An 18,441-nucleotide genomic window follows, 5' to 3' on the forward strand; every position below is an offset into this window, starting at 1 on the left:
ACGTAGACTGCCGCGATCAAAGTGAACCATGAATTGATCCTTGGAATTCGTTCCTCGGTCCTTTCGGTCATCTTGGTAAACCGTTCCTTTACACCCGTTCGTTCGCGAATTACCCATCTCTGTTCGAAACCCTCGCAAGAAGCGCCGCACAACTCCAACCGCGCTTGCATGCTGCCAGCGGCTCCAGCCCGACTCCACACGGTGGGAACCTCCTCACTGCTCTACGCCAACCGACCGACTGCCTAGGCCCAGAAACGGTCAAAGGACCGAATGCACGTCGGCTGATTAGACGACCTACCGAACGACCAACCTACGCTCGTCCCCGTTGGGACTGGCCGTGCGGACCTCACTGGGACTCCGACCGCGACCTCACAGCTGCTGCCTCCAGACTGCCCTCGTGGTCCGTCTCCAGCTGACCTCCAGACACACGACAGCCCGGAAATACCATCGGTCACTCCACGACAGTGAACTTATAGATACGCGCTGCTGCTCCCACTCACGGGCAAGTAAGGTAGGAAGTTAGCGACATCAGTAAATCGATTAAGAAAACGATGTGGCAGTATCGTAACAGAAGATACACAAGATAAAGTACACAAGCGGCAAGACGCAGTCAATACCTTCGCTGCGCAGTGCCGATGCTACTGTTACCGAATGGAATATTCCAGAATTTGAAACACGAACAGCTGCTAGCATGAGTTTCTTAGAAGTAGATACCTTAGGGGTTGCGAAGCAACTCAAATCGCTTAATACGGCAAGTCTTCAGGTGCAGATTGTATATCGATTAGGTGTGCAACGCAGCTAGCTCTTTATTCGCAGGAAGTAATTGCCACTATCGACAGGGGCTCTCAAGATGATTCCGTATTTCTAGATTTCCGGAAAGCTTTTGACACTGTTCCTCACAAGCGGCTTCTAATCAAGCTGCTGGCCTATGTCGTATCGTCTCAGTTGTGCGAGTGGATTCGTGATTTCCTGTCAGGAAGGTCGCAGTTCGTAGTAATAGACGGCAAATCATCGAGTAAAACTGAAGTGATATCAGGTGTTCCCCAGGGAAGCGTCCTGGGACCTCTACTGTTCCTGATCTATACAAATGGCCTGGGTGACAATCTGAGCAGTTCTCTTAGACTGTTCGCAGATGATGCTGTAATTTACCGTCTAGTAAGGTCATCCGAAGACCAGTATCAGTTGCAAAGCGATTTAGAAAAGATTGCTCTATGGTGTGGCAGGTGGCATTTGACGCTAAATAACGAAAAGTGTGAGGTGATCCACATGAGTTCCAAAAGAAATCCGTTGGAATTCGATTAGGTTTTCAGAAATTACTGCAACCAGTCGCCTTTTATGTAGATGTATTTTATTTAACCATGACCGGTTTCGAGCTGCCTAGCAACTCATCATCAGATGGTATATACATTTAGTGCTTTTTTGTACCCATTGTGTGGGTGGTTGAGTATCTGTGGCTAGACAGAAACGAGAACAAATAATCGCTACATGTGGTACAGTAACACGAAATATTTACAGCATAATTTATGTTTAACGTATAAGAGCAAATAATCACTACATGTGGTACAGTTACACGAAATATTTACAGTTTAATTTACGTTTTGAGGTGTTACTTACAGATAAGTAACACCTCAAAACGTAAATTAAACTGTAAATATTTCGTGTAACTGTACCACATGTAGTGATTATTTACTTACAGATAAGTAACACCTCAAAACGTAAATTAAACTGTAAATATTTCGTGTAACTGTACCACATGTAGTGATTATTTGCTCTTATACGTTAAACATAAATTATGCTGTAAATATTTCGTGTTACTGTACCACATGTAGCGATTATTTGTTCTCGTTTCTGTCTAGCCACAGATACTCAACCACCCACACAATGGGTACAAAAAAGCACTAAATGTATATACCATCTGATGATGAGTTGCTAGGCAGCTCGAAACCGGTCATGGTTAAATAAAATACATCTACATAAAAGGCGGCTGGTTGCAGTAATTTCTGAAAACCTTTTCACACCACAGTCGCAGTGTTCCACATCCACAATGGATAAAAGTCGGAATTCGATTACTCGATAAATAGTACAATTCTCAAGGCTGTCAATTCAGCTAAGTACCTGGGTGTTAACATTTCCAACAACTTCAGTTGGAAAGGCCACATAGATAATATTGTGGGGAAGGCGAGCCAAAGGTTGCGTTTCATTGGCAGGACACTTAGAAGATGCAACAAGTCCATTAAAGAGACACCTTACACTACACTCGTTCGTCCTCTGTTAGAATATTGTTGCACGGTGTGGTATCCTTACCAGGTGGGATTGACGGAAGACATCGAAAGGGTGCAAAAAAGGGCAGCTCGTTTTGTATCATCACGTAATAGGGAGAGAGTGTGGCAGATATGATACGCGAGTTGGGATGGAAGTCATTAAAGCAAAGACTCCTTTCTTCGCGGCGAGATCTATTTGCGAAATTTCAGTCACCAACTTTCTCTTCCGAATGCGAAAATATTTTGTTTAGCCCAACCTACATAGGTAGGAATGATCATCAAAATAAAATAAGAGAAACCAGAGCTCGAACAGAACGGTTTAGGTAACCTATCTACCTCTTATATCTCTTTTACCCCATTCTATCGTCTTATGTCTCTGCTCGATGAGAATAACTCACGAGCTGCAAGAACATAACGAGAAAATTCCCAACTAACAATAGCACTGCCATTCACAAAAGAAAAGTATGTTTACTTTCATACACATAGTGATTACTATTATTATTATTATTATTATTATCTTTATTACTCTTGATTGTTATAATTATTTTTATTGTTATAGTTATCATTGTACTTCTGTTATAATCTCTATCTTTTTTTCTTTAACATCAATATTGCATAATACGTTATATGTCCTTAATGTTCTGTAGAAATTGTAACTCGTTCAATCTGAGTATGCCTGGCTAGGTGTAAGAGAGGGCGTGAAGGCCCTAATCTTGCCAGGTAAAATAAATGCATAAATAAATAATAAATAAATAAATGTGAATTGCAGAGTAATCATGTAGATGTAGGTGTAGACGTAGAAGATGGCCGTGCACGGGTCAATATTAACATGTAAGTATTCTCAAAACTAGTGAAATTTAATAAACAAAAACGATAGACTCGTAGGGTAATCATGAGAGAGTATCATACTAAAACTGGCTTAAATAAAATGAAAAGTATATAAATAATTAGTAAGGGAGTTAGGCATTTTGGCGGCTAGCACCCGAACGTGCCGACCAATCAGAAGCAAGACCGGTACAATTGGCGGACTGTACCATCTGTCGCTTGTACCACAATTCTACTTCACCTGTATCAAACTGCGTCAAGGCGGGCTTCTAGCAAAATAAAATACTGGCGGCCGCAGCCAGGAATATCACACTCTACAGTTTAAAAATTCGGCTCGCAAAAAGAAGTTTTGATCTTTGTTATGTTGATATTCGCCCCTTTCACTAATGACTTTGTCGACCGCTGTCCTAGGCAATCAGTGCCTCACTAAATTATACTAGAAACTGACGGGAGTGAACCGTCTAGAAACTGAGGGAGGGTAGATATAAAGAACTACGTAACCTACAGAGCATTTTTGTTCTACACAGCTTTCCTCCTCTCTAATTACAAATGAGCAGTTATTTACAGAAGATTTAAATTGTCAATTTCTGTTTCAGGTTTCATTCGAAAATTGTCCATTTGTAACGTGAAATTGAGGCACGTTGTAGTAAAAATAAAAACCACACAGATTTATCACACAGCACTAGAAAATGCAGTTTCCTCAACAAAAAAAACTTTAAATTAAAAAAAACGTAAACCAAAAATATATCAAACATTGCTTCAATACTTCATCGAGCTAACATAAAATATGTTTCTGTTACTCAAAAACAACTTCCGCCTTTATCCACAATAACATCTAAGTATCGAAAGTACACTACTGTCCATTAAATTGCTACACCACTAAGATGACGTGCTACAGATGCGAAATTTAACCGACAGGAATAAGATGCTGTGATATGCATATGATAAGCTTTTCAAAGAATTCACACACGGTTGCCGCCCGTGGCGACACCTACAACTTGCTGACATGAGGAAAGTTTCCAAACGATTTCTCAAACACAAACAGCAGTTGACCGTCGTTGCCTGGTGAAACGTTGTTCTGATGCCTCTTGTAAGGAGGAGAAATGCGTACCATCACGTTTCCGACTTTGAGAAGGGTCGGATAGTACCCCTCGCGATTGCGGTTTATCGTATCGCGACATTGCTGCTCGCTTTCGTGGAGATCCAATGACTGTTACCAGAATATGGATTCGGTGGGTTCAGGAGGGTAATACGGAACGCCGTACTGGATCCCAACGGCCTCGTTTCACTAGCAGTCGAGATGACAGGCACCTTATCCGCATGGCTCTAACGGATTTGACGACGTTTGCAGCAGCATGGACTATCAGCTCGGAGACCATGGCTGCGGTTACCCTTGACGCTGCATCACAGACAGGAGCGCCTGAGATGGTGTACTCAAGAACGAACGTGGGTGCACGAAAGGCAGAACGTCTTTTTTCGGATGAATCCAGGTTCTGTTTACAGCCGTGTTTGGCGACTTTGCGGTGAACGCACATTCGAAGTGTGTATTCGTCATCGCGATACTGGCGTATCACCCGGCGTGATGGTACGGGGTGCCATTGGTTACACTTATCGGTCACCTCTTTTCGCATTGACGACACTTGACAGCGGATGTTACATTTCAGATGTGTTACGACACGTGGCTCTACCCTTCATTCGATCCCTGCGAAAGCCTAAGTTTCAGCAGGATAATGCACAACCGCATGTTACAGGTCCTGTATGTGCCTTTCTGGATACAAAAAATGTTCGTATGCTGGCCTGGCCAGCACATTCTCCAGATATCTCACCAATTTCGATGGTGGCCGAGCAACTCATCACAATACGCCAGTCACTACTCTTTATGAACTGTGGTATCGTGTTGAAGGTGCATGGGCAGCTGTACCTGTACACGCCATCCAAGCTCTGTTTGACTCGATGCCCAGGCGTATCAAGACCGTTATTACGGCCAGAGATGGTTGTTCTGGGTACTGATATCTGAAGATCTATGCACACAAATTGCGTGAAAATGTAATCACATGTCAGTTCTAGTATAATATATTTGTCCAATGAATACCCGTTTATCATCTGCATTTCTCCTTGGTGTAGCAATTTTAATGGACAGTAGTGAAATTGCTTCCCTTACATTAAAGTGCAGAAGTTACGCAATCAACTAATTACATTCTTACTTATACGACAGAATTTGTATTTTGTAAGGATATAAAATACGAGAGAATAGTATTAAACGATGTGCGATACTAATTATGTGCAAAACCAAAAAGAAAGAGAAGTTGTCTCCCCACAGTTTGCCACGCATTTATAATACTTTTGTCTTTCGCTACCAATGTGTTGTGTACATAGTTCCGCGTAGTCAGCGCGCAAACAACTTTCCCAATAGAGGACGCCCCGCTAAGCACAACAGCGCAGGCGCAGCGTTCGTCTCCGCACTACGAGATGGCACTGTCTTAGATACGGACCATATTCTGCTTCCGGCGATCCGCGTATTAATATGTAACGCAGCCAATGAGATTGCTGCTAACGTAGACCCTGTTCTCCTTGCGCATCACACTTGCGCAGTGACACCTGAACGCGCGAGGTATTATAACGAGAGTACAGACCTCCGATAAGTCAGTCTGCATTTGTCTGCACCAGTCTGCATTAGTCTGTAGTCAAGTTTCAGTCTGCGCCTAATAAGATTATCATATTCCTGTACATAGCCATGAAGATAAATGTATAGACACTTTGTCAAGTGATCCCAGAATGAGATTTTCACTCTGCAGCGGAGTGTGCGCTGATATGAAACTTCCTGGCAGATTAAAACTGTGTGCCCGACCGAGACTCGAACTCGGGACCTTTGCCTTTCGCGGGCAAGTGCTGGCAGAAGTAAAGCTGTGAGTACCGGCCGTGAGTTGTGCTTCGGTAGCTCAGTTGGTATTGCCGCGGCACGGTAGCTCAGCGTGTTCGGTCAGAGGGTTAGCTGCCCTCTGTAACAAAAAACTGAGTTATTCGATCAACAAAGAACTTAAACGGATGTCTTACGACATCCGCCCCGAGCAGATTTAACGAACAATAGCGAACACAATGAGATTACAAAAAAAAAAAAAAAGTTGGTAGAGCACTTGCCCGCGAAAGGCAAAGGTCCCGAGTTCGAGTCTCGGTCGGGCACACAGTTTTAATCTGCCAGGAAGTTTGACTTTGTCAAGTATCAGAGATATGTGAAAATACGATTAACGTATCAAGACCAAAGGAACTTCAGATTGTCAATTGTAAACAGCATCCAGAATGAAGTTACGTAATGTCTGTTTTTTTATTATTTTAATAAATGTGTGTGAAAATTAATCAAGTTCTGTGAAAAGTTGGTCACCGTCAATCTGATACTCTAAGCGTGCAAGTGGCATTTCTATCGTCTGACCTAACGGCAGAAGATAAACACGTCACAATAAGACCACGAGCCATATTGCTGACACTCGCCTACTTCGTTAGAGCGACAAGTCAAATAATCTGATGGTGTGGGTACCGAAGGTCTTACAGTGCGCACACCACACAATTCTACCAATACTGTATTACCGATAATATTATCGTTTACTGCTTCATTTATGTACTGTAGCAAAATCATCGAACCGTAGTTTTGATAGAGCACACCTGATAAACATCCGTATATCGAGAGTGCTGGAAATGAGTAAGATGCTCTGTACAAACCAGACTAACATTCAAAGAAAGGCGCAGGTGCAATAAACAGAGGCAAGGGGGCGGCTCAGTCCTGCCACATTTGTGTTAAGACTGCGCTGTGCGTCGGCATATGCGTGCAGCAAATCGTCGGAGCTATGGCGGAGCGTCGCAGGAGCTTAAACTGCAGCCATTCTTCTCGTGGCTCGGAGCGGGACCTCATTTCCGCCACGGAACAGCTGACTGTGCTCCCGCCACGCATTGCTCTCATTAGAAGAGGCGCGGGGAAGGTTTAGAGGGCCGTGAAGTGAAGAGGAGGGGAGGAGGGGAGGGGAGGGGTGACCGAAATTGCGGCCGCGTGTTGCTGCGCGGTATTAGAAAAGTTGCGGCGCCGCACGCGCGCGCTTCTAACCGCCGGCGCTCGGCCACCAACCCCCCCCCCCCCCCTCCCCACCACCCCTCCCCCATGCACTGCTCTTTCCTGCGCTCCTTCCTTTTTTTCGCCCCCGTCTTCACACCGTACGCTTTTAATTAGTCTCCGTTGCTCGCTCTCCGGTCGCGCGCCCTCTGTCGAACTGAGCAGTCTCGCCGACTTTCAATTACTTGTGGGTGCCGGTTTCCTTCAGCGCCAGGGAATCGCTTCTCCGGGTCCTGCTGCATTAATTGGCCTCTCTAATTGGACCGCGCGGCTAGCCACAATCCTTCAGAGTCTAAGTATCCCTCGGTTCCGGATTACAGGCCGCCCTTCGGGAAACGGTCGATGCTGCCTTACTCGCTGCTAAAATCGCTCGAAATGACCAACGAACCACGCGATAAATGCGAAATAAACGATTCTTTCTATAATAAGAAGCAAACAAAGCATTTCCTTACGTCTAAGGACACTAGTCGCTCCTGAGTACAGGCTGTTTATCAAACAAACAACAAAGGGGATACTACTGGAAAAAAGTATCTATCTTATAAAGATTGATGTATACTCAACATCTCACACACTTCATTGCCCTTCAGAGGGGTCATGGTGGTGTTGAAATACACTGAGGGAAGCGATATGCACATATACAGATGGCAGTAGTATCGCTTACACAAGATATACGCTGAACTGATGTTGGTATGCGTATTCAAATACAGAGAGCTGTACACAGGCAGAACATGGCTCTGCGGTCGGCAACGCCTATATCAGATACCAAGTGTCTGCGCAGTTGTTAGATCGGCTATTGCTACCACAACGGCAGATTATAAAGATTTAAAACAGTTTGAACGTGGTGTTATAGACGGCGCACGAGCGATGGGACACAGCATCTTCAAGATAGCGATGCAGTGCGCATTTTCCAGTACGACCATATCACGAGTGTACCGTGAATATCAGCAGTCCGGTAACACATCAAATCTCAGATATCGCTGCTGCCGGAAAAAGATCCTGTAAGAACGGGACAAACGACGACTGAAGAGTCACAGAAGTGCAATCCTTCCCGAAATTGCTGCAGATTCCAGTGCTGAGTCATTAACGAGTGTCAGCGTGCGAACCATTCAATGAAACATCATCGATATGGTCTTTCTGAGGCGAAGGCCCACTCTTGTTCCCTTGATGACTGCACGACACAAAGGTTTACGCCTCTCCTGGGTCCTTCAACACCGACAGTGGACTTTTGATGGCTGGAAACACGTTGCCTGGTCCGACGAGTGTCGTTTCAAATTGTATTGAGCCTATGTACATGCACGGGTGTGGAGACAACCTCGTGAATCCATGAACCCTGCATGTCGGCAGCCGACTGTTCAAGCCTTTGAAGGCTCTGTAATGGTGCGACGCGTGTACAATTGCAGTTACACGTGACCGCAGATACGTCTAAATACCACTCTGACAGCTGCTATGTACGTAAGCTTCATGTCTGATCAGCTTCATCCATTCATGGCCAATGTGCATTCCGGCGGACTTAGGCAATTGCAGCAAGACAATGCGCCACCCCACACGTCCATAGTGGCTACAGAGTGGCTCTAGGAATACTCTTCTGAGTTTAAACACTTCCGCTGATCGACAAACTCCACAGAAATGAACATTATTGAGCATATCTGGCATGCCCTGCAATATGCTGTTCATAAGAGACTTCCAACCCGTCGTACTCTTACAGATTCATGGACAGTCCTGCAGGATTCATTGCGTCAATTCCCTCCAGAAGTACTTCAGACATTAGTCGAGTCAATGCCACGTCGTGTTGCGGCACTTCTGCTTGCTCTAGGGGGCCCTGCGCGATATCAGGCGGGTCTACCAGGCTCAGTGTGGAAGCGTAAAGCACTGCTGACAAATGCTCAGAATGTATTCATCCAGTATTTCCAACAAACTTAACACATAATTTCAAATCCTTAGGAAACTTTTTGTCTTTGACACTCCCAATATAATATTCAAAAGAAGTAAGTTTATCAATTGCTACATTTTCGATGCTCATAAAGTAAAACTGCCGCTTGAGGCATGACGTTCTAATTTACAGTAAAACTTGCACAAAATCGCCTGGGACTAAAACAGTTTTCCAAATTGGTCAAGTTTCCGGATTACACAAAACTCACTGGGCTACGTAAAACTTGCCAGGTATCATGCACAAAAGTACAGTAAAAAATTTTTATTATGAATATACTGTATTTACGTATCTTCATTCTAGCACAATAGAGGTTCATTTAATGTATATTGGACAATAAAATACTGGACTTTCACACTAATTGACCTAATTGATAAATAACGCAGCATTTCTGTATTTTTACTCGACCTTCAAATTTGTATATTATTGTACGTACATACATATTATTCCCATATTAATTTGCTTTACATTTCACTTTTTTTGCCTCATACCAAGGCGGGAAACTTGTTTTAATTTAGTATTCAAAATTGTTTTTTCAAGGCAATTTTTTTCACCATACAACAGTTGCAACAAGTTGGGAAGCCTTGTATGTGCTGCAGATTGCATAGCCTCGTTTATGCATGCAATGGCTACTTCAGGCGTATTAATTTTTCTAGGTACATCATTTTGGTGCCGGTGAAGTGGCCGAGCGGTTCTAGGCGCTACAGTCTGAAACCGCGCGACCGCTACGGTCGCATGTTCGAATCCTGCCTCGGGCATGGATGTATGTGATGTCTTGAGGTTAGTTAGGTTTAAGTAGTTCTAAGTTCTATGGGTCTGATGACCTCAGAAGTTAAGCCCCATTGTGCTCAGAGCCATTTGAACCATTTGCACATTATTTTGGTCCTCTACTTCTTCCTTTATTTCTTCTTCATCGTCCTCTGTGTTGCAGATTTGTATTAAATATGTTACTGAGGTGAAAGTGGAGTGAGCTGACAGGAAGTCATCACTTCGGGTGTAATCGTTTTTACTGTAAAAAATGTTTCGCATTTTCATAAATTCAGCAATTGCTATTGCATTTTCTTGAACTTTGATGGCCACGGAAGCGTCTTGCTCTTGACCACCAAACTCCGCTTTTTCGAAGCACTTGGTGACAGTTTCGGGTTTTATTTCCTTTATTGCCAAGCTGATACAATTTGTTGCATCAAAACAGAAACTGACCGTGCAAGAGCAAACCCACTTTCGGCTTCTTCAACCACTAAGAATAAGAGATTGCGTCAGTAATCACCTATCATGACACTTGAATGTATAATTAATCCCCTGGTCCATGGGTTGTGTGAGGCTGATTGAACCTAAAGGAAATCAAGAAAATTTTCACGTTTAATAACGTTACTTTCGGGTGACAGGTATCATTGTCTAGGAAAAGGAGAACTTGGCGATTTTCTTTTTTCATTTTGGCACTGAAGGAGCCCAGCCATTATTCCACTCACCATCCACACCTTTTCATAGCTTCGCCGTGCTGGAAGCTTACTGACGTTTATGTTTTTGAAACAACTCAGTTTTGCAGCCTTTCCAATCACCAGTGTCATCTCTATTTCACCTGTTTCCACGCAGCAATACAATGAGTCTTTCCTAGCACATTTCTCCACCGGGGCACTTTTCACCTCGAATTGCTAGTGATTTTGAAGGCAGCGCGTGATAAAACAGTCCTTTTTCACCGTCACTGAACATATCTTTCGCGTCATAATTCACAGTTAAGTTGGGCAGCATTGTCTTCCTTCTGTTGCTACACTTTCCTTTAGCTCCCCCACACACTACATTCCCTACGATGTCGTGCTTAGCTTTGAAATTTTCCAGTCATCCTGTAGATGCCTTAAACTCCGTAATTCCAAGCTATTTAGCGACTTTCAAAGCCTCACTCTGCAACGTGGGTCCAGTTAAAGGTAAGTTTTTTGCCGTGCACTTACGAACCATTCCCACACAATTTCGTTAATTTCGTCATTTCCGGCCTTCTTCGCCTTTCTTTTCGTTTGCCCGTTCCCTTTCGTCTAGCCGTCCCGAATCTTATCCTTGTTTCTTAAAGCCTCATAAGTTTGTGTTTTATTGCATTTGAAACGCAACATAATTTTGCGAACAGAGAGTCTGTCTTTCTCACTCGCCTCGATTACATTAATCTTTTGTTAAGGGTTAACGACACATACCGTTTGTTCGACATCATGTTATTGCATCTCTTATAAAGTGCTAGTAGTCAATTGAACCTGCAGAAAATAATGACCTTGTTGGGTAAAACCATTGTTTAACGGAACAATACCCACCTCTTTCGTTGCCACATTGCAGCAGAGTGTTGGTAGACGCGCAAAAATGTTCCTTTAAGGCGCCGGCGTGTGTCAGTATTGAGGAAAACTAGAAAGCCGACAAACGAACCGATTCCTTCGGCGTACTATACCGACACTGGGCGTAACTTGCTCGTTGTTGCACAGAGCTGCGCGGTTTTAGGACCGCACCAGAAGCGCCTCACTGCGCTATATCCCTTTTCTTGGTTTTGCTCCGCTTAACAGAGGTGTTAAAAGTAATGCCCTTGTAGAGTCGTGATTAACTGTAACACAGTAGTACACTATAGGCTCTTTTCCGCATCATACAATGAATTATTAAGTATGTTCTAAGATTTGCTTTCCGTTTCAGCGTTAGGCACGTTTCACTTTGTACAAAAAATCTGCGTATAAAAGTGCACTGAATGCGTCGGTACTGAAACACTTCTACGGTTTGGGCAGATTTCCAAATTATACACGTGCCGATATGAGCCAGTGTTACTGTATTACTTCTATACTATTTACTCGGTTCGCAACGCATTTTGCAGGCAGTATCCAGATATACCATTAAATGTGCCTGCAAAATTATGTAAATGCACGGCGTGTAGTTCAGGAGATGCTTGAAAAACTGCCCATTTTGCATGACGTTGCAATTTATTACTTCTTTGCTACTAAATCTACTATCAATATGTTTTTCAGAAAGTGTGCACACACCACTAAACATAAATTCTAAATCATATCACTGTACGACATATCGTCTAGGACATATGAGGACACAAACACCGAGATGGGTCAAAAAGTAGGTTTTCTTCAAACAGAGCCTAAATTACCTAGAATATACTCATCCAATGTTTGAAAATGAAAGAACTTTGCAGGTTCCAACAAACGTCAAACATAATTTCAAACTTTTTATAAAATTTTCTCTATTACGTACTTCATACCAAATATGCAACAAAATAACCCATTTGCAAAGTAATCAGAAGTTTGAAGCTCATTTAAATAGGGCTATTATACTCGTTAAGGAATTGAGAGTTCAGTGGTTACTTACTGAGTGGATAAAAGTACTTTGGGGTAAGAACTACCATCCATCCATATGGGAGGGAATGAGAAAGGCTGACATTGAACTCGTTTGAACCGGCTCTCCTTTATTCTCTATCCTGTGCGCTGCTCAGGCTTCTTTATCTCCGAATAATTACTGCACCCTACATCCATTTGATGCTACTTACTGTATGCAAGACTTGATTTCCCTCTACAGTTTTTACTCCCCACACTTCCTCCTAGCACTAACTTAATGATTCTTTGATGTCTTAGAATGCTACCTATCAATCGATCCCTTACTTTAGTCAAATTGTGCCACAAATTTCTTTTCTTTCCAGTTCTGTTCAGTACCTCTTCATCAGTTACACGATCTATATGTGTAATGTTCAGCAGTCTTCTGCAGCATCATATTTCAAAAATTTCTTGTCTTGTCCGAACTGTTTATCATCCACCTGTCACTTCCATACAAAGCTTCACTACAGACAAATACCTTCACAAAAGAGTTCCTAAACTAAAATATATGTTCGATATAAACCAATTTCCCTTCAAAAGGAAGTCTTTTCATTGGCAGTCTGCATTTTATATCCTCTCTACTTCAGTTATCAACAGTTATTTTACAGCTCAAATAACGGAACTTATATACTACTTTCAGTATCTCGTTACCTAATCTAATTCCCTCAGCATCACCTGTTTTAATAAAGGTAATAGATGACCTGAAGCTTGCCACGGATGCACAAGAGGCGACTATCACGTGCTTCTCAGTCTTCAGCAAAGCTTTTGACACTGTCGACTTCGAGAAACGTAGCAGCCTAAATTTATCACCAAGTGCAGTGCAATAGCTTCGCTCATACTTGATGTCTCGTCTGCAGTGTGTCATGTCCGACACCAAAAGTCATAATGGAAGGAGGTGTACCCCAAGGTTCCGTATTTGGTACTCGGTCCTATACTCCTTTCATTGCATGTGAAAGATATTCTACAGGAAACACCACATGTATGCTGATGACCTGCAGTTATATTGAAGTACAAAACCAATAAACCTGAGGAGAACTGTCGAGAATCTCGGCACCGAGCCTTGTGCACAATCGAAATGGGTGCAGGATACAGGGTTAAGGCTCAGCCCATCCAAAACCCAGGGGTCACTAGTTTGTCAATCTAGGCTCATTACCCCGAATTATCAGGTGTCTATACAATCTTTAACCACAACTGGGACAAACATCAACTTCTCTTTTTCAGCAAAGAGTCTAGGAGTAGCAACAGGTGAAAATCTAAACTGGACTGAGAATGAAACTGCAATGTTCAAGATGGCATCAGAATCTCTCCATGCACCACGAAACTATAGAAATCTCTTCGCTCTTTACCTGAAAAAGGAACTTGTGTAAGCACTTCCAGTATTGATTACATCGATGTTATCTTACAAGTCCTTTCTCAGGAAAGCTTACGCCGCCTGTAATTAGTTAAGAAGGCCTGTGTTCGTTACATCCCTGATGTTCGACTCTTTGATCATGATTCACCATCATATGCACAGTTATCCTCGCTACGTACAAATAAATACAGACTTTTCCACACACTTTCTTTCTTCTACTTCTTTTGTCTGGATAACTCGGTAGAAACACCCATCCCCATCACAGTAAAATTCTTTCTGTGCCATTCCATCTTTCAGCCACTCTCTCGAAGTCCTTCTCAGCTGCAGGAATCCCATTCTGGAATAACCTCCCGCATTAGAGAACTGAGTAATATGTCTATCTTCAGAAGACAGTTAATGACACATCTGCGACAACAACAATAACAATTTTCATTGTCCCTGTATGCAACTATTACCCCGGTACACCTTTCTTTCCTACCAGATCTTCCTCATTTCCCGGTATTCTTAGCTGGTGCAGTTTCCTTACATTTCTTTTCCCCAGAACTCGTTATATCAGAGAACATCTATTTTGTAAACCTATAAATTCTTTTTATAACTGCCAATGTCACTATTATAATTATTGTTGTTCTTATTATTATTATTATTACTATTATCGGTAGTAGTGGCCGCAGAGCAGTAATACAGTACTACCAGTATTAACTTCATTAGTTTATAGGCAGTCTTACTTATTCACAATGTCACTGTAGATACTCAAATCATTTTAATACTATTTCTCACATTAAAATTGTTATTTCTGAGGTACCTATGATGTAAAAACGGTACTGTATATGTGAGACCCTGATCCAATGCATAACAGGGAGTGATGGCCTTCATGAGATCAGGTTAAATATATGAATAATTAGATTATATATATTTACTTTTGTTTCGCTTGATGTTCATCTTATTTTCTCCTTACAAGACACTCTACATTCCCTGCAACTGCTCTTCCAAATCCTCTGTTGTCTCTACAGAATTAAAATGCCATCAGCAAACAGTTAAGTCTCCATATCTTCTTCCTGCGCATTGACATCTGCTCCAAATCTTTCTTCCGTTTCCTTTAATGCTTGTCAAATACACATTGAATAACATCATGGATTTGCTGCAAACCTATCTCACTCAATTCTCAATAGCTGCTGACCTTTCATACCATTGGACTAAACGCTGTCTCACTTCCGTGCAAGTTGCAAATAACCTTCCGCCCCCTGTATTTTATCACTGCTATTTACAGAATTTCACAGGGTGTATTCCAGTCAACATTGTCAAAAGCTTACTATAAGTCTACAAATGCTATAAATGTACGTTCCTACATTTCTCTGGAAACCAAAGTGATCTTCCTTGAGCTCGCCTTTTTTCCATTCTTCTGCAAGTAAGTTGGCTCAATATGTAGCATCATTGAGTTATTAAACTGATAGTTCGATAATATTCACAGGTATCAACACTTGTTTTCTTTGGGATTCGAATTACTATAGGCTTCTTGAAATCTGAAGGCGTTTCCCCTGTTTCATACATATTGCACACCAGGCAGAATAGTTGTGTAATGGCTGGGTGCTAGGGTCTACACTTCTGAGGGGAAGTCATCTGCTCCGGAGGCCTAGTTTCGTCTTAGGTTTCTCAGTGCTCTGTCAAGTTCACCTCACAGTATTGCATCCCCCATCTCATCTTCATCTAATTCCTCTTCACTTTCTATCATGTCTCCTTCAATGTCTTTTCCCTTCTTTTGTTAGTGGGGTCTTGATCTTGTAGCATATCGATCACATACGCTCAAAGAGTACGCCAGAGCTGAAGTGAGTTACAACAGTACCAGCTGCAGGCAGGTAAGAGTGTTATGCTTGATCTTAGGCTTTGCTGGCGAATTAACTGTTTGTACTGTTCTCGGGTCTCCAGCTGGGTTCAGTCGTTTTCAAACCACGATATTTCGACAGCGTTCCTTGCCGTTATCAACAGGTGATACCTGCAGACTGAGCGTCTCCGCTGTGTCTCCTCCCCTTTATCTCTGCCCTCTCCCCACCCCTTTACCCCTTCCTCCGCGTCCTGCCGCACGTGGCGCTTCGTGGAGTAGTGGTGGGGAGGAGCGGGCTGCTGTGTGCTGGATGCGAACTGTGGACCATCAGATGTCCTGTGGCCTTAGTCGGCCGCGAAATTCGATTTGGGTCGGCGCTATGCTTTTAGTTGGCTGAGTGCTGGGTCCCAGACGTTGGAGAAACTCTTGAAGTTTTTCTCTTCCATAAGGCATACATCGGGCGAATTGTATGGACAATCGAAGAAAGGTGCCAGGAACATAGAAGGCACACTGAACTAAAACAGCCTACAAAATCTGCGGTGGCGGATCATTAAGTGGGTACTGGATATACTATGGACTACGCGAAAACCCAAGTTTTACTGCAGGCCTCGTCTTTTTGGGACTGTGATCCGAAGCAGGCGATTGAAATACGTGTAGCTGATGGGCAGATCAAAAGAGACGCTGAGTTCAAACTCAGCAAAGCCTGGGACCGAGCACTCAGCCAAGTAAAAGCACAGCGCCGACCCAAAGCGACTTCCGCACCCGACGAAGGCCACAGGACATCTGATGGTCCACAGTTCGCATCCAGGAGCCAGCAGCCCGCCTTTCCCCCTCCACGCAGCACCGCGTACGGCAGGACGCGGAGGAAGGGGTAAAGGGGTAGGGAGCGGTCAGAGTATAAAGGGGAGGAGATTGAGCGGAGACGGTCAGTCTGCAGGTATCACCTGAAGATGACGGCAAGGAACGTTGTCGAAATATCGTGGTTTGAAAACGACTGCACCCGGCTGGAGACCCGAGAGCAGTACAAACAAGGGTGTTATGCGTTGTGAAGCAAAACACATTCGACAGGCATTGCCACGCAGAGACAGCTGGATGCGTTATAGCAACAACTAACAGTGCAATACACTAGCGGAAATACAGAAGCCATTCCTCACTTTCCACCACAAAATTGTTTAGAGTACATGCCTTAGACCCTAAATGGACAGAGTCTGGAGCGAATAATTACTCATCCATTAATGTACTAAAATATTTTCGTCTCTTTGTCTTAGTCTACACCACGAGCCTGTGACGCCTGGGCGACATCCCAGAATTCAGTACGGAGACCAGTGTTCGACCATGGGATGGGGAAGGCTGCCCCGTGTCATGAGACCAGCTGCTGCCGCCCGCACGCCGGAGGGAGGTCACGGCTGCTTCGTGGTACCGCCCTGGCACGCTGTCATCACGGTTGCAACCAGAAACGTTGCTGACAGTGCCATTCGAGTGGCGCCACCCTCGGTCTTGCTCTTTCTGCTGTCAACAGTGCTGGACAACTAGTGTTTCGCATGAGAGGCAACTGGACGCCTACACCAAACTATATTCTTGATCAACTACAGCCGAGGGTCGGAATGAAGAAGTTAATTCAGCAAATCTACTGCCATCCTGACGTGTTCTTTCACTCCCCACGGTTGACCACCCGTGGGTCATCTAACACTGGCGTCAGATCATTAATGTCTGAACCTACAGCCTATGGCATGGCGAGTGCAAAAATTTTGGTTGTGTTTTGGTCACGGAGAAAAGGTTTGACAGTCGTGCATTTTGTACAGCAGATTTTATTGCGAGTAGAGGACCAGCGGACTTGTCTAGTTTTAGAGGCAATGCAAGTCACGATTAGTTAGTGCCTGTTAGATGTGCACGGTGTAACCTTGGCGGTCACTCAGCGCCATGTACACAATCATATGTTCAAATGCTTGTGAAATCTTATTGGACTTAACTGCTAAGGTCATCAGTCCCTAAGCTTACACACTACTTAACCTAAATTATCCTAAGGACAAACACACACACCCATGCCCCAGGGAGGACTCGAACCTCCACCGGGACAAGCCGCACAGTCCATGACTGCAGCGCCCAAGACCGCTCGGCTAATACCGCGCGTCTGTACAAAATCAGTTCAGGTAAAATTTTATACACATAATCGTTGGGAGGCATATGGTTAGGCGATGCCGGGAGTCGAGATAGTTGACGATTAGACATAAGAATTAAGTTTTCTTGTCTTGTAGCTGTTAGTCCTCAAAATGGGTGTTTCCAAGGATAAAGCTACGACTGGGTTAAAACTTCGATAGAACGAGAGACACAAGGGGTGCCAGTGCCAGCAACAGCACGCATATTGTTGCAAAAGTTAGCACAATTAACAGCGGATAATACAGAGCTGCACGGAATGGTATAATCGCGATCGTCACAACACGATGTGGGTTTGTCAACTGCAAGTTTTTCTTGTAAGGTAACTCAGGATTTGCATGTCGTTGTGGGAGGTCTTGAAAATGTGCCTGAGATGGGATGTTGGTCTGATAAGCAATTAGTGAGTATTGCAAAATTGAGACTAACAGGGGAAGCGAGAAGCTGGGTAGGCAGAAGCTCTTAAGGGAGCCACAGCATTCGAAGAATTTAAAGAAAGGTTAACTCAGAGATATACGAAACAAAATAGCGTCAGACAGTAAAGGGAACAATGAGGGATAATAACTAAGAGCAATAGGGAAACTGTGCAACAATTTTCGAAAATGATAAGGAAAATTAATGGATGTACCTATGAATTAGGACAGATTGCTGTAGTCAAAGAAATTATCTT

This window comes from Schistocerca gregaria, chromosome 7 (assembly GCF_023897955.1).
Source record: "Schistocerca gregaria isolate iqSchGreg1 chromosome 7, iqSchGreg1.2, whole genome shotgun sequence".
NCBI classification, from domain to species: domain Eukaryota; kingdom Metazoa; phylum Arthropoda; class Insecta; order Orthoptera; family Acrididae; genus Schistocerca; species Schistocerca gregaria.